General features: G+C 41.0%; 1 protein-coding gene across 1 annotated transcript in view; it reads right to left on the reverse strand.

Annotated features, from left to right (window-relative positions):
• The window catches only part of PPP2R2B (protein phosphatase 2 regulatory subunit Bbeta), a 609,983-nt gene that overhangs the window by 109,719 nt on the left and 482,073 nt on the right, over window positions 1–18,191 (reverse strand). The gene's annotated exons all lie outside the window — the stretch shown is intronic.

Consider the following 18,191-nt stretch of genomic DNA (forward strand, 5'->3'; position numbering starts at 1 on the left):
CACGGACAGGTAAATTACCTATGATTGGATTTATTAGGGCTATTTTTAGAAAAATGTCAGAGGTTAATTCCTCTGCAATTATTCCCCTGCAGGGCTCCGACAATTGCTACAGAGAGTGCAAATGAGTTTAAAAAAAAAAAAAAAGAAGGAAGCAGGGGAATTATGACTGTGGCCTTTGACAGAAGTACATTCTGAAGATTATGTCCATGTAAGGAAAGCAAAGGGGAAACAGTGAGGTGGAAAACTAAGGCAATTACCCCTGAATAATTCAAATCTCAAATCTTACTTTAATATCATCATTTCAGGATTTTCTTTGTATGCCTGATTGATTCAGGTAAGTAGTGTAAAATTCTCTACTTTGCTTCTAACTGTCCTTTTCCATCCATGAAAGAGCTTCAAATGGTCATTCTTTGCGCAGAAGGAAAAAGAATAAGGCATAAACCATAGGCACCTGCAAGCCAGGCACATTTAAAAGAATAATTCATGATTTCTGTTTTGGCGTCTTAGATAACTGACCCCAGTGGAAGCAGATTCAAATCCTACAGGGCCACGCACGAGGGGACGTGGAGTGAAGTAGCAAGCTTGCGTTTCCTCTTAAAAGACAAGTGGCAACTCAGTTTACGCCAACTGTGACTATGAAATATTACCTGTGTTGCCAGATATTCTGATTTTTTTTTTTAAAAAAAAGAAGCTGGAAATCCAGAGTTTTATGCAAAATCGCTTCAGTTTTACCTATTGGCAACCAATTATTTTGTTCAGTGCCATGACATTAAGAAAAATATAATCTTGTCTATCAGCTGAAAATGGTTTGTATGTCACCAGCTTCTGACCTCTGGTCTCTAGCGTCTGCCTTCAGAAAATGCCACCCCATTCCTTAATTGACAATCTCAACTGGACATCCCACCCCTTCGCTCAAGAAGACCCCACAAATGAACACTACCCGAAGGAAACACAAAAGAAGCTGCGTGGCTACTCAGTTCCTGAAGGAAGTTTAGAAGGCCCATTTCTAGAACAAGGGCTCAAATAGGAAGGAGCAGGCAAGCCCAGCAAAGCTGGGAAGCCAGCCACCCGGAGTGATTATCGGCCACTTTCCTTTTTTAGAGTTTGCGTGTCTTAGCAAAGCACTCTCGTGTACAGAGGAGACAAGAAGGCTGTTTAATGTTTGCAGACGCCTCAGAACGCCCTGGTTGAAAAGCACTCGAGTGCTAGGATACACTTCTAACATTAGTCCCTGCTTCTGCCTTTTCAATGAGTGGCTAGCCATGGGGTTATTCACGAAGCTTCCTGGCTTTGGGGGGAGAACCTAAAGCAGACATGGCTATTTCTTGTCACTTCCAGGCTTCTGTCAGGTACTAAAACATGAGTCGAGAAAGAGAAGTAAGGAGCGATGAGAGGGTGGTGAGGAGACCAGGCCTGGGGGTTAACAGTGCCATACTCATGTCTTTAGGGCTAAGATTCTACTGAAGGGCAGCTGAAGCCCTTCCTCTCAGCAGCTGTGTGAACACAGATGCTGGAGCTCTAGGTGGGTTCCAGGGCTAGTGCACTGACAACAAAGAGATGGCTCTTCCCTTTTGGTGACATTGAGTATTGGAAGGAAGAGGTAAGTAGCTCTTTCCAAGGTCAGCCTCTGGCTCAGTTTCCAAGAAAATGCCATTCCAAGGGAAACAAAATTCAGTCTCCCAGGGATGACATTCATACTATCTTTTTGCCTGGACTCTGAAAATGTCTTCACTCTCTCTTTAAGATGCACACAGGTCAAATCAAGGTAGGATTCAAGCTCAAGTCCAAGCCACATGATCCAAGGCGGTATTATTAGAACTTTGCACTATGGGATAACAGGCATGGTCCCAGCTATAAAAATACCTCCTTCGTTTTCCAAGCGTTATCACTGTTTGTGCTATGTCTCCCTCGAGAACCTTGTCAGAGAAAGGTTGACTGGTATGGCAGGATTCTGAAATTCCTTAGTCTGTTGCCAAGTCCTTGCCTTTATTTTAACCCTGCCAGGCAGGTGGTCTGTATATTGGGTTGCTTATATATGGCTACTGTGTGCTTCCCTTCAGAACATACGCATTGCAGCTCAAGTTAATACCTGTTTTGAACTTTTATGTTTCCTGACTCATTTATCATGGCTAAGCCAGTAGGTGTAACCAGAGTATTTTACTGCCCTATCCATATCTGCATAGCTTCATCTATGACTGTTTAATAACTGATGCAAAATTCATGAATCACCCCACATTCCAGTTTCAAGATACAGAAACTTCTGATACAATACTCCTGTGCTTGCAACATGCTCTTGGTAGAGCAGTTTAAATTAGAAAACATACAATGCTCAAAACAACATGACTTTTGTTGGGTATAGAAAGAGGTTATGGCGATAATAATAAACTAGCAAACTTAGACACGATAACGTCACCTGAAATCATGGTCAGCAGAAATCAATTCATCAAGTTCAATTAAGGTTCAGTTCATCAAGTTCAATTAGAGGACATTTGCCTTTAAATGATAAGTGTGTATGACAACTCATTTTCTTAAACGCCCAGCTGAATCATGCTATCATGCAAAAAGCTATAAACTTGAGCATTTTCTCTCTGTTCTATAAAGAGGTGAATGAAGTGCATGTTTTTGACTAAAAACAAAAAGCAGAAGCCAAAAACAGTTATAGAGGTCAAATGTAGTTAACATGACTTTTTAAGGAAATCCTGGGAGGTATGACGTTTGCCCTGCTCCACATCTATTTGTGCTGATTTAATTTCCACGAGACGGTGGCCTGGTAACCCCATTTCTAGTTCAAAAGGCACTGATAAGATCAAGTTTTTCATTTTAAAAATCAATCTCAGCATCCTTCAAAGGTTCCAGACTAGTAAGTTCATACATAAAGTTTCCATTTAACTGAATAATAGAAATTGACTTGGCAATTATATGCATGTGATTGTGAGGCTAGAGAAAAGGAAGGACCCCCTTGTTCATGCCCTAATCCCCGCCCCCCCCAGTATACCATGCTAGGCTGGAGTCTATGCAATGCCAGAGCACTGGGCTGAGTACTAGTATTGGGTGATTTTTGATAAAACAATGGCTTAGTGTAGACTTAGGACCTAAAGCCAAATCTTCTGATGGGACAAGATCTCACCGACCAGGTCACTAGCATTGGCCTCTCAGCATCGATCACAGGGATTGAAATGAGACGGTAATGCAGTTTAGCCTTCAGAGCCCATTAAATGTTGTATCTTTCATCTTGGAAACATCTGGGAGATAATACTATAAAGTCATATATGTACTTTATCAGCTGACTAGTTCTGCAATATTTGGCCTTCTTCCTGATGAGGAGGTCAGTTCTAGCAGAATCTGCTGTTTCTTCAGCTAGGATAAGGATATCAGCAAGAATGGAAAGTAGGTTTCCTAGCAGATAACAATGGTGAAATGATGGTAGCTGCCAGAAAGTTTGTGTTGAGAAGAATTCGGGAGGCCACTTCCAGGTCAAAGTGCTGTGATTAATTGGCAGCGGCTCCTGCAGTGGGGGGAGGTGACATGTGGAGCCTTTGTCACTGCTGTATAGGAGTTTCCGGCTAGATTGGCCTTGACTTTGTGGATCATTAAACAAACGGGATTCTTAGGCTCCCTGGAGGGAATTAAAACTACTCCTTCCATCTACATAACACTGTGGACTCCTTGCATTCTGCTTCACAGTCCAAAGTTGGCATTCATTTTCTCGGATAAGGTTTTCCCTGGTATGTTTGGATGACTGAAATAGTACACTGGAGTATATATTCCACCAAAATAGGGGGGAAAAGGAAGTCTGGTTTTGGCCAGACAAGATATACCCAAGTACTGCTACTGGGATTGTGCCAAAATGGTCATGTTGAAAAGATATTAATATATTATAAAATTTAAAAAAAGAATCAGGTAATAAAATAGTATGTGTCAGATGACCTCAATTTTGTTAAAGTATTTACATTTTAATATATATTTTTTAAACTGGTAGAGTAATATATACTTACTAAAACTTCCATTAATACCAAGATGATGATTAGAATATAAACTGAAATATCCCCCAAAGATAATAATTAACTCCTATAAATACACACACAAATAATCATAGGAAAAAGTCCGTCAGGGAGAGCACAGGATGATATTGTTTTGGGGTAGGACATGGAGGACTAAATTAATTTTTTTATAGTCTTCTAATTTCTCAGCATTTTCTAATTTTTTTACCTTGACTACAAATACTTGAACAATTTTTAACTTTTAAGCAATTTTAATTGACTTTCAAACTGAATACAAGATTTTAACATTTACCTCAGTGACTTTTTATTTTTTTAATTTTATTTAATTTTTTTTAACATCTTTTTTGGAGTATAATTGCTTTACGATGGTATGTTAGTTTCTGCTTTATAAGAAAGTGAATCAGCTATACATATACATATATCCCCATATCTCCTCCCTCTTGCATCTCTCTCCCACCCTCCCTATCCCACCCCTCTAGGTGGTCACAAAGCACCGAGCTGATCTCCCTGTGCTATGCAGCTGCTTCCCACTAGCTATCTATTTTACATTTGGTAGTATATATAAGTCCATGCCACTCTCTCACTTTGTCCCATCTTAACCTTCCCCCTCCCCATGTCCTCAACTCCATTCTCTATGTCTGCATGTTTATTCCAGTCCTGCCCCTAGGCTCTTCAGAACAAATTTATTTTACTTTTTTTCTTATTTCATATATATGTGTTATCATACGGTATTTGTTTATCTCTTTCTGACTAAATTCACTCTATATGACAGATTCTAGGTCCATCCACATCACTATAAATAACAATTTTGTTTCTCTTTATGGCTGAGTAATATTCCATTGAATATATGTGCCACATCTTCTTGATCCATTCATCTGTTGATGGACACTTAGGTTGCTTCCATGTCCTGGCTATTGTAAATGGAGCTGCAATGAACATTGTGGTACATGACTCTTTTTGAATTATGGTTTTTTCAGGGTCTATGCCCAGTAGTGGGATTGCTGGGTCATATGGTAGTTCTATTTTTAGTTTTATATGGAACCTCCATACTGTTCTCCATAGTGGCTGTATCAATTTACATTCCCACCAACAGTGCAAGAGGGTTCCCTTTTCTCCACACCCTCTCCAGCATTTATTGTTTGCAGTTGTTTTGATGATGGCCATTCTGACTGGTGTGAGGTGACATCTCATTGTAGTTTTGATTTGTATTTCTCTAGTGATTAGTGATGTTGAGCATCCTTTCATGTGTTTGTTGGCCGTCTGTATATCTTCTTTGGAGAAATGTCTATTTAGGTCTTCTGCCCATTTTTGGATTGGGTTGTTTGTTTTTTGGATATTGAGCTTCATTAGCTGCTTGTAAATTTTGGAGATTAATCCTTTGTCAGTTGTTTCATTTGCAAGTATTTTCTCCCATTTTGAGGGTGGTCTTTTCGTCTTGTTTATGGTTTCCCTTGCTGTGCAAAAGCTTTTAAGTTTCATGAGGTGTCATTTGTTAATTTTTGTTTTTATTTCCATTTCTCTAGGAGGTGGGTCAAAAGGATCTTGCTGTGATTTATGTCATAGAGTGTTCTGCCTATGTTTTCCTCTAAGAGTTTTATAGTGTCTGGCCTTACATTTAGGTCTTTAATCCATTTTGAGTTTCTTTTTGTGTATGGTGTTAGCGAGTGTTCTAATTTCATTATTTTATATGTAGCTGTCCAGTTTTCCCAGCACCACTTACTGAAGAGGCTGTCTTTTCTCCATTGTATATTCTTCCCTCCTTTATCAAAAATAAGGTGACCATATGTGCCTGGGTTTATCTCTGGGCTTTCTATCCTGTTCCATTAATCTATATTTCTGTTTTTGTGCCAGTACCATACTGTCTTGATTACTGTAGCTTTGCAGTATAGTCTGAAGTCTGGGAGCCTGATTCCTCCAGCTGCACTTTTCTTTCTCAAGATTGCTTTGGCTATTCGGGGTCTTTGTGTTTCCATACAAATTGTGAATTTTTTTGTTCTAGTTCTGTGAAAAATGCCAGTGGTAGCTTGATAGGGATTGCATTGAATCTGCAGATTGCTTTGGGTACTAGAGTCATTTTCACAATGTTGATTCTTCCAATCCAAGAACATGGTACATCTCTCCATCTGTTTGTATCATCTTTCATTTCTTTCATCAGTGTCTTAAAGTTTTCTGCATACAGGTCTTTTGTCTCCTTAGGTAGGTTTATTCCTAGGTATTTTATTCTTTTTGTTGAAATGGTAAATGGTAGTGTTTCCTTAATTTCTCTTTCATATTTTCCATCATTAGTGTATAGGAATGCAAGAGATTTCTGTGCATTAATTAAAGTATCTTGCTACTTTACCAAATTCATTCATTAGCTATAGTAGTTTTCTGGTAAAGTCTTTAGGATTCTCTGTGTATAACATCATGTCATCTGCAAACAGGGACAGCTTTACTTCTTCTTTTCCGATTTGGATTCCTTTTATTTATTTTTCTTCTCTGATTGCTATGGCTAAAACTTCCAAAACTATGTTGAATAACAGTAGTGAGAGTGGGCTACCTTGTCATGTTCCAGATCTTAGTGGAAACAGTTTCAGGTTTTCACCATCGAGAATGATGTTGGCTATGAGTTTGTCATATATGGCCTTTATTACGTTGAGGAAAGTTCCCTCTATGCCTATGTTCTGGAGGGTTTTTATCATAAATGGGTGTTGAATTTTGTTGAAAGCTTTTTCCTCATCTATTGAGATGATCATACAGTTTTTCTCCTTCAATCTGTTAAAATGGTGCATCACATCGATTGATTTGAGTATATTAAAGAATCTTTGCATTCCTGGGATAAACCCCACGATCATGGTGTATGATCCTTTTAATGTGCTGTTGGATTCTGTTTGCTAGTAATTTGTTGTGGATTTTTGCATCAATGTTCATCAGTGATATTGGCCTCTAGTTTTCTTTCTTTGTGACATCTTTGTCTGGTTTTGGGACCAGTGTGATGGTGGTGTCGTAGAATGAGTTTGGGAGTGTTCCTCCCTCTGCTAGGTTTTGGAAGAGTTTGACAACGATACGTGTTAAGCTCTTCTCTAAATGTCTGATAGAATTCACCTGTGAAGCCATCTGGTCCTGGGCTTTTGTTTGTTGGAAGGTTTTTAATCACAGTCTCAATTTCAGTGCTCGTGATTGGTCTGTTTATAGTTTCTATTTCTTCCTGGTTCAGTCTCTAAAAATTTGTCCATTTCTTCTATTTGTCCATTATATTGGCATATAGCTGCTTGTAATAATGTCTCATGATCCTTTGTATTTCTGCAGTGTCAGTTGTTACTTCTACTTTTTCATTTCTAATTCTACTGATTTGAGTCTTCTCCCTTTCTTCTTGATGAGTCTGGCTAATGGTTTATCAATTTTTTTTTTTATCAATTTTTTTATCTTCTCAAAGAATCAGCTTTTTTATTGATCTTTGCTATCGTTTCCTTCATTTCTTTTTCATTTATTTCTGATCTGACCTTGATGCTTTCTTTCCTTCTGCTACCTTTGGGGTTTTTTTTTGTTCTTCTTTCTCTAATTGCTTTAGGTGTAAGGTGAGGTTGTTTATTTAAGATGTTTCTTGTTTCTTGAGGTAGGATTGTATTGCTATAAACTTCCCTCTTAGAACTGCTTTTGCTGCATCCCATAGGTTTTGGGTCGTCATGTTTTCATTGTCATTTGTTTCCAGGTATTTTCTGATTTCCTCTTTGATTTCTTCAGTGATCTCTTGGTTATTAAGTAGTGTATTGTTTAGCCTCCATGTGTTTGTATTTTTTACAGATTATATTCTGTAATTGATATCTAGTCTCATAGCATTGTAGTTGGGAAAGATACTTGATATGATTTCAATTTTCTTAAATATATGAAGGCCTGATGTGTAACCCAAGATATGATCTATCCTGGATAATGTTCCATGAGCACTTGAGAGGAAAGTGTATTCTGTTGTTTTTGGATGGAATGTCCTGTAAATAGCAATTAAGTCCATCTTGTTTAATGTATCATTTAAAGCTTGTGTTTCCTTATTTAGTTTCATTTTGGATGATCTGTCCATCGCTGAAAGTGGGGTGTTAAAGTCCCCTACTACGATTGTGTTACTGTCAATTTCCCCTTTTATGGCTTTTAGCATTTGCCTTATGTATTGAGGTGCTCCTATGTTGGGTGCATAAAAGTTTACAATTGTTATATCTTCTTCTTGGATTGATCCATTGATCATTATGTAGCGTCCTTCTTTGTCTCTTGTAATAGTCTTTATTTTAAAGTCTATTTTTGTCTGATATGAGAATTGCTACTCCAGTTTTCTTTTGCTTTCCATTTGCATGCAGTATCTTTTTCCATCCCCTCACTTTCAGTCTGTATGTGTCCCTAGGTCTGAAGTGGGTCTCTTGTAGACAGCATATATATGGGTCTTGTTTTTGGATCCATTCAGCCAGCCTATGTCTTTTGGTTGTAGCATTTAATCCATTTACATTTAATGTAATTATCGCTATGTATGTTCCTATTACCATTTTCTTAATTGTTTTGGGTTTGTTATTGTAGGTCCTTTCCTTCTCTTGTGTTTCCTGCCTAGAGAATTTCCTTTAGCATTTGTTGTAAAGCTGTTTTGGTGGTGCTGAATTCTCTTAACTTTTGCTTGTCTGTAAAGGTTTTAATTTCTCCGATGAATCTGAATGAGATACTTGCTGGGTAGAGTAATCTTGGTTGTGGGTATTCCTGTTTCATCACTTTAAATATACCCTGCCACTCCCTTCTGGCTTGCAGAGTTTCCACTGAAAGATCAGCTGTTAACCTTATGGGGATTCCCTTGTATGTTATTTGTTGTTTTTCCCTTGCTGCTTTAAATATTTTTTTTCTTTGTGTTTAATTTTTGCTAGTTTGATTAATATGTGTCTTGGCGCATTTTTCCTTGGATTTATCCTGTATGGGACTCTGTGCTTCCTGGACTTGATTAACTATTTCCTTTCCCATATTAGGGAAGTTTTCAACTATAATCTCTTCAAATATTTTCTCAGTCCCTTTCTTTTTCTCTTCTTCCTCTGGTACCCCTATAATGCAAATGTTTTTGTGTTTAATGTTGTCCCAGACGTCTCTGAGGCTGTCCTCAATTCTTTTCATTCTTTTTTCTATGTTCTGCTCTGCAGTAGTTACTTCCACTATTTTATCTTCCAGGTCACTTATCCGTTTTTCTGCCTTAGTTATTCTGCTATTGATCCCTTCTAGAGAATTTTTAATTTCATTTATTGTGTTGTTCATCATTGTTTGTTTGCTCCTTGATTCTTCTAGGTCCTTGTTAAACGCTCCTTGTATTTTCTCTCTTCTATTTCCACGATTTTGGATCATCTTTACTATCATTACTCTGAATTCTCTTTCAGGTAGATTGCCTATTTCCCCTTCATCTGTTTGGTCTGCTGGGTTTTTACCTTGCTCCTTCATCTGCTGTGTGTTTCTCTGTCTTCTCATTTTGCTTAACTCACTGTGTTTGAGGTCTCCTTTTTGCAGGCTGCAGGTTCATGGTTCCCATTGATTTTGGTGTCTGTCCCCAGTGACTAAGGTTGGTTCAGTGGGTTGTTTAGGCTTCCTGGTGGAGGGGACTGGTGCCTGTGTTCTGGTGGATGAAGCTGGATCTTGTCTTTCTGGTCAGCAGAACCGAGTCCAGTTGTGTGTTTTGGGGTGTCTGTGACCTTATTATGATTTTAGGTAGCCTGTCTGCTGATGGGTGGGGTCGTGTTCCTGTCTTGCTGGAGTGTCCAGCACTGTAGTTTGCTGGTTGTGAGTGGAGGTGGGTCTTAGTGTTGAGATGGAGATCTCTCGGAGAGCTTTAACCATTTGATATTATGTGGAGCCAGGAGGTCTCTGGTGGACCAATGTCCTGAACTCGGCTCTCCCACCTGAGAGGCACAGGCCTGACACCCAGCCGGAGCACCAAGACCCTGTTAGCCACACGACTCAGAAGAAAAAGGAGAAAAAAAGAATGAAAGAAAGAATAAAATAAAATAAAATAGTTATTAAGATAAAAAATAAAAGATAATTATTTAAAATTAAAAAATAATAAAAAAAGAAAAAATAGAAAGAAGAGAGCAACCAAACCAAAAAAAAACAACAACAAAAATCCACCAATGAAAACAAGCATTAAAAACCATACTAAAAAGAAACAAAAAACAACAACAACAAAAACCCGGACAGACAGAACCCTAGGACAGACAGTAAAAGCAAAGCTATAGAGACAAAATCACACAAAGAAAAGCATACACATACACACTCACAAAAAGAGAAAAAGGGAAAAGTATATATATATTGTTGTTCCCCTAGTCTGCCACCTCTATTTTGGGATGATTCATTGTCTATTCAGGTATTCCACAGATGCAGGGCACATCACGTTTACTGTGGAGATTTAATCTGGTGCTCCTGAGGCTGCTGGGAGATATTTCCCTTTCTCTTCTTTGTTCGCACAGCTCCCGGGGCTCAGGTTTGGATTTGGCCCCGCCTCTGCGTGTAGGTCGCCGGAGGGCGTCTGTTCTTCGCTCAGACAGGACGGGGATAGAGGAGCAACTGATTAGGGGGCTCTGGCTCACTCAGGCCGGGGGGAGGGAGGGGCACGGAGTGCGAGGCGAGCCTGTAGCAGCAGAGGCCGGCGTGACATTGCACCAGCCTGAGGCGCGCCGTGCGTTCTCCCAGGGAAGTTGTCCCTGGATCAGGGGACCCTGGCAGTGGCGGGCTGCACAGGCTCCCGGGAGGGGAGGTGTGGACAGTGACCTGTGCTCGCACACAGGCTTCTTGGTGGCGGCAGCAGCAGCCTTAGCGTCTCGTGCCCATCTCTGGGGTCCGTGCTGTTGGCCGCGGCTCGCGCCCGTCTCTGGAGCTCGTTTAAGCAGCGCTCTTAATCCCCTCTCCTCTCGCACTCCGAAACAACGGTCCCTTGCCTCTTCAGCAGGCCCAGACTTTTTCCCGGACTCCCTCCCGGCTAGCTGTGGCGCACTAGCACCTTCAGGCGGTGTTGACGCAGCCAACCCCAGTCCTCTCCCTGGGATCTGAACTCTGAAGCCCAAGCCTCAGCTCCCAGCCCCCGCCCGCCCCGGCAGGTGAGCAGACAAGCCTCTCGGGCTGCTGAGTGCTGGTCGGCACTGATCCTCTGTGCGGGAATCTCTCCGCTTTGCCCTCTGCACCGCTGTTGCTGCGCTCTCCTCCGTGGCTCCAAAGCTTCCCCCCCCTGCCACGCCCCGTCTCTACCAGTGAAGGGGCTTCTTAGTGTATGGAAACTTTTCCTCCTTCACAGCTCCCTCCCACTGGTGCAGGTCCTGTCCCTATTCTTTCATCTCTGTTTTTTCTTTTTTTCTTTTGCCCTACCCGGGTATGTGGGGAGTTTCTTGCCTTTTGGGAAGTCTGAGGTCTTCTGCCAGCGTTCAGTAGGTGTTCTGTAGGAGTTGTTCCACATGTAGATGTATTTCTGATGCATTTGTGGGGAGAAAGGTGATCTCCACGTTTTACTCTTCCGCCATCTTGAAGGTCTCCTCAGTGACTTTTTAGACTTTTAAAAAATTCATTTTTTAATTCCCCAAAAGTGGGAATTACTTTTTGTAATTCTCTTTTTGTGGCATATAGTTTTATGGGTTTGGATAAATGCATGTATTGAATACAAGTATCCACTACCATCTTAATGAGATAGAACAGTTTAATCACCCCCCCCACCAAAGTTCCTTCATATTGCCCCTCTGTAGTGAAATATTTTTCAAAAAGGAATAAAATTATGGGAATCAAATGAGCTGATAGGTATATAAGAGCGTCCAAAGGAAGCTGTGCAAATACAGAGGCTTAATACTACTAGTCTCTATACATATGGCTCAACTCAACTTATAGCCAATGATCACTTTCTCATTAGGTAAAGATTTTATATTTTTAATTTTACTGTTTCGAAATTATCACCATTTACAATTCTGTTTTTAGAGTGCTGGGAAGCTCAATTCATCAATATATCTTTGTTTACCTGTATCACAAACTGGGTTTATGCCTGAGGTTTTCTGCCCTTTGATTCAAAGACCCCTTTGCCTTTCATTGGGATGATGTCTGAGTCCTTGGTTCAGTAGCATTCATTTATTGACACTACTTCTCACATTCCTTCAGCTCGGTCCTAGTGACTGAAGCAGTAAATATAAAGTTCTGAGAAGCGATAACACATGGATCTAATCTTGCTCACCAATTTTGATCTACTGGCAGAATCTGCCTATTGAGAAAGACTGTGAGGTCATAGCTGGGCTTGGTGCGAAGGTGTTGTGATCAAATAGTCATGTCTGTCATGGGCATTGGCTTGGAAAGAGGCTGTACAGATGCCACTTGCTTGCTCTACTGGCCTACTGTATACAATATACACATTCTGTTGGATCCAGAATTGATTCCTTTGTCACCTGACTGGTGTCTAGTATTTAGATACTGAATCTTTTCCCTTTACTTTGAATATAATTAATTCTGTGCCTACTAGTTTAAACTTCAACCTGGTGCTGGTAATCCTCTTGTATGAAAGAATGCAGGTAGAAGGGTCCAGTGGCCCCAGTTCCCAAGATTTTATCACAACGGCTGCTTCCTATGTAACCACAAGCACAGTGCTGGAAAATAGGCACCGTTTAAATGTCAGCATTCCTACGTAGACCAAGCTCATTAAGAGCAGGTAATGTGCTGTGGCCGCTCTTGGTTGGCTGCTCCTCCAGTGTCTTTCTTCCTTGCCTGCCTCCCACTGTAGAGGCTGAAAAATCCAGATACTTGCTTCCCAGCCTCCCCTGTGGGTAGGGATGCCCATGTGACCCAAATTTGTCCAATGAGCCATACAGGAAACTCTGCTGGGGGGCAGAGAGGCAGAGATTCTGGGAAAGTTCTTCCCTGAATAAAAGGAAGGAAGCAAGTGATGGGAAGCCTTCTGGCTGCACTGACATACTCCTTGTATAATACTATCTTTGTATGTGGTTATATGTAGCCATATGTGGAGCTGTGGCAGCCATCATGTGACCATGAGGTGACAAGTGTAAGGTCAAGCCAAGAGGCTGAGTTTGACAGATGGAAGAAAGGGACAATGTCCTTGGTGACATCAGTGAACTGCAAAAACCTACCTGAGGGACAGACTATGTCTGGACTTGTTAAACAAAAGATACCCAGTAGTTTAAGCCGCTGCTAGATAGATTTCCTGTTATTTACATCTGAATGCATACTAATAGACATGTCTTCCCATCTTTATTTTCCTCATAGCATTTTGCACAGGGCCAGATTATTAATGCACATTGAATTGGAAAAAATGATCTCTTGTCCTGCAACCTCCATACACAAACTCTCACACTCACATTTTCATTTCACTCTATCACATAACCAATTTTTCTTCGTAATTGGTTAGCTCCCACTACTGAGGTGTTTATTTTCCCCTCTTCCCCTGTGTGGCAATGGTGTACATTAATTTTTGACCATTCAAATAGGAGAGCAGGGACTTCCCTGGTGGTGTAGTGGTTAAGAATCGCCTGCCAATGCAGGGGACACAGGTTCGGTCCCTGGTCCAGGAAGATCCCACACGCCGTGGAGCAACTAAGCCTGTGTGCCACAGCTACTGAAGCCCGTGCACGTAGAGCCCGCGTTCCACAACAAGAGACACCACTGCAATGAGAAGCCTGCGCACCGCAACAAAGAGTAGCCCCCACTCGCCGCAACTAGAGAAAGTCCGCACGCAGCAGTGAAGATCCAACACAGCCAATAAATAAATAAATTTATTAAAACATTATATATATGAAAGCAGCTTACTGGGATAGGATGCCTCCCCCCTATAATTTATCATGGTGTCCATCATAAAATTATGACTTCAAAGGGACTTAGCCATGCCCTCCTTAGAAGCCAAGTTTCTCCCTGCTAATGTGTAGTAAGCCCACCATGCTTGCTGGGCTGTGAGAATCCAGATGGTAAGAAGTAGGTGAGTAATGAATTCCATGCTGTTCCCATTAAAATGCACACAGCTTCCCCATACTGACCAAATCCCCAGCACTAACCAGGTTTGAGACAGCCCAGGACATGGGGGTTGATGGAGACTGCCTTTCATTCAAAACAAGTTCCTGCAACATAGAAGTTGAGAAGAGAGAATTTTCCTGTAGTGGAACAAAACTTGCCTAAAGGGCAAAGGAATTTTAAAAATTATGAGTTCTCTAAGTACAGAAAAAGCCAGTGGGAAATTGGTAGTAGCACAGACTTGCCTTCAAGCCTGTGTGGTTTACGGTGGGATCTGCTGTCAAGGTGTCTCCCATCTGTCACCCACTCTTTCAGAAAGCAGAGGAGTAATTAACTGCTCAGGTGATACAAACTCTGTCAATCATTCAGATCTATTATCTACACGATATGGGACCATATAGCACTGAAATCAAAGTCAGTGGGACCCCGGGTCCAAGAGGACAAAGTACATCACATCTGTGGGGTGCTCTTGGGCAGGGCTTGGAGTCTCTTGGCATGTCTTTGGTCAAAAATCTTGTGCCAAATGCTCTGAACTCAGAAAGACATGGCACCTGACTTGTGGGAGTTAAAGATCCCCATGTTTGTGGGTTAGCTCTAATATCACTTTTTTTTTTTTTTTTTTTTTTCCGGTACGCGGGCCTCACATTGTTGCAGCCTCTCGCGTTGCGGAGCACAGGCTCCAGACGCGCAGGCTCAGCGGCCATGGCTCACGGGCCCAGCCACTCCGCAGTATGTGGGATCTTCCCGGACCGGGGCCACGAACCCGTGTCCCCTGCATCGGCAGGCGGACTCTCAACCACAGCGCCACCGGGGAAGCCCTAATATCACTTCTTAAGGGAAGCCTTCCATGACTTCTCCCCAAACCCAGACGGCTCCCTTTGTGATGCAGCCTCAAGGCTTCCCATACTTCTCCTCCATCACAGTTATCACCACTTACCATTAGCACTTATCACAATGGTAACAGAACCATTTTAAATGCCTTTCTCAGTCTCTAAAATGTAAAGTCCACAAGGAACTTGTTCACCACTGAACCTCCAGTGCCTAGCTTAGTATCTTAACGTAGATGCTTCTTAATTTTTTTCTTTAATTGATCACCAGATGAGAGCCCAAAAGAGCCAATGCCAAAGTGGACCAACACACAGAGAATGAATAACCCTAAGCAAAGTATCAATGAACAAAATACTTATGCTGAATGAACGTAAGAAACATTTTTTAAGGGGTATGAGGCAAGCTCTTATTTGGAACAGTGAGTATTTTATGACTTTAGAACCAGAGAGATTGATCAGTAAAGAACAGATTTTATCCTTAAAAGGCTTTGTAGCACTGGCAGTTTCCTGTGAATCGCAGGAAGAGAAGAGAGCAGGTGGGTTGGTGAAGAGAGAGTACTGGGGTAGGGTGCTAGTTGAGAGAGGGCATGAAGGTAGCAACGAGACAACCCAAAGAGGATTTTGAGTAATTAGATCTGAGATGCAAGGAATCTATTTAATGAACACCTATTCTGTGTATATCACTGGGCTGGGTGCCAGGGATATGCTAATAAAACATATCTGGTCTTTGCCTTCAAGGAGCTTTCAATCTAGAGGACTGGGGGACAGTGGTAGACTGGGATACAACAAAATAATGTTGGAGAAGAGGTTGTTCAAAGACCCTATAAGGAAGTCTTTGAGCCACAGAATAAGAATCCTAGTTTTGACCCAGAGCGCAACAGAAAGTCACTCCTGGAACTTAAGATAACTTACATCTCATCCACAGCCCTGCACTGAAAAAAAAAAAAAAATCTCTTGTATTTCTCCAAAGGACAAAATGAACACTAAATGCAATATGTCCCTTTGTTAAATTCTAGGTGAGCCTAAAGAAAAGAATAAAGAATGTATTCAGATTTTTCCTCCTAAAACATGAGGTTTCTATGTCAAACAAAATAAAGATGCTGTTGACAGTTCATAAGGTATTATGCTTTGATGGTTTTTCAATGGTCTTACCAAAGAAAGTGGAAAGTATTAGAACGAAATGTACTATTTATAATTCTATGAATTGGTATTTCTCTTTTCATCTCTGTCTCTTTCCTCTTTGTTCCTGTTCCCCACCCTCCCTCCCCATCTTCCTCCCTCTGTCTCTGGCTAGGAGTTGTGGTGTTTTGAAGATTAGAATAATATATTTCTCTCTTATGGATAATGTCCCTATTTTAAAGCACTGAATACAGTATTTTACACATAATAGGTAAACAATAAAAGACAGAATGAATAAACGTGTTGATTTTTATTAAGAGCATGGCCCAACCTTGAATAAATATTCATCAGGCAAAAGCATTATAGTACATCCTTACTGCTTTTTTTAATCCGCTGAAAATTGGATATTTAGAAAATCCATTATATTTGATTTCATGTTCATGTAGCAGTTTAGATACCAATGAATAATATAAAAAGTAGAAAAGTCTGGAAAGACTAAACATTGATCAAATCATTCATCATTCTATTTATTCACTTGGCAAATATTCACTGAGCACACCTACTATGTGTCAAATGCTATTCCAGGTATTGGATATACATCAATGAATAAAAGAGATAAAATATCTCTCCTTATGAAACTTATGTTCCACTTGTGGAGAAAAGATACTAATCAGTGAACATAATAAATTACATCATGTGTTATGTACTATGGGAAACAAATACAGCTAAGGGGAATCAAAAGTGCTGGAGGTGAGAGGGAGGCTAAGATTTTAAATAGGGTGGCTTTAACAGGCCTCAATGAGTAGACTTGAAGGAGGGGAAGGAGCTCACCATGTAGGCATCTTAGGAAGAGTGCTCTCTAGACAGAGGCAAGAGATGGTGAGACGACCCCAAGAGAGCAACATGCATGTGTCAGGGGTCCAGTGTGGCTGGAGCAGTGCCAATAGGGAAAAACGAAGTAACAGACTTGAGAGGTTCAGATAATGTAAAGTCTTGCAGACCATAGCAAGCATTTGGCTTTTGCTGAAAGTGAGATGGGCACAACACTGTGAATGTACTTAATACCACTGAACTGTACACTGAAAAATACGGTTGACCCTTGAACCACATGGATTTGAACTGTGGAGGTCCACTTACACATGGATTTTTTTTCAGGAGCAAATACTACAGTACTACACGGTCCACGGTTGGTTGAATCCACAGATATGGAGGGATCACGGATACAGAGGGATGACTATAAATTATACCTGGATTTTCGACTGCACAGAGGGTCAACTTCCCTAATCCCCTCGCTGTCCGAGTAGTTAACTGTAGTTAAAATGGTAAATTTTGTGTTATGTACATTTTAACACAATAAAAAAATATGAGAAAAAATGAGATAGAAGGTTGTTGTTGGGTACAGAATAGAGAAGCGATACAGTACATCATCAATCTGACTGTAGCGCTGAGAACAGACTGCAGAGGGCTGAGGAGTCAGGGAGTGTAATGAGATAATCCAGGTGAGATGTTGGTGGCTCAGCCCAAGGCACTGGCAGTGAACCTGGAGAGAAGGGGTCATGTTGTGGATTCATATTGAGAGTTGACCTTCCAGGATGTACTGACGGATGGGTTACGGGGTATGAAGGAGAGGAATCAAGGATGAATCCAAGGTTTCTGCCCTCAGCAACTGGCAGGATGGATTGCCATCACTGAGATTAGAAGTTTGTGGGTGAAGCAGGCATTTGGGGGGAAGATTAGAGACTCACTTTCAGGCATGTGAAGTATGAGAGGTTTATATGTGAAGATATTGAGTAGATAACTGGAAATAAGGGTTTAGAGTTCAGAACAGGGGTCTGAGTCAGTGATATAAATTTGGGAGTTATTAGCATTTCACTAATAACTAATAACTAATAAAGTATCTCCTGAATGAGATCTCCAGGAGTGAGAGTATTAAAAGAAGCGAAGAGGACAAAGGGCTGAACCTCGGGGCACTGCAACAGCTAAAAAATTGGGAGAAGGGGAAGAATCGGGAAAAGGGATAAAGAAGGAGCAGTCGGTGAGATAGGAGGTTTAGCTTCAAGAAAGTTTAGCGTCCTGGATGCCAAGTGAATGACGAAGGAATGTCAATCACGTCAAACATGGCTGATGGGCAAGGTAAAAGGTTTGGCTGACCTTTGGACTTGAATCATGGAGGTCACTTTTGACCTTGACAAGTACAGTTTCTGTGGTACAGCTGGGGGTGAAAAAACTGGAGTGAGTTTCAGAGCTAATGGGAGGAGAGGAATGAAAGACAGTG

Source organism: Stenella coeruleoalba (genome assembly GCF_951394435.1).
Source record: "Stenella coeruleoalba genome assembly, chromosome: 3".
Classification (NCBI taxonomy): domain Eukaryota; kingdom Metazoa; phylum Chordata; class Mammalia; order Artiodactyla; family Delphinidae; genus Stenella; species Stenella coeruleoalba.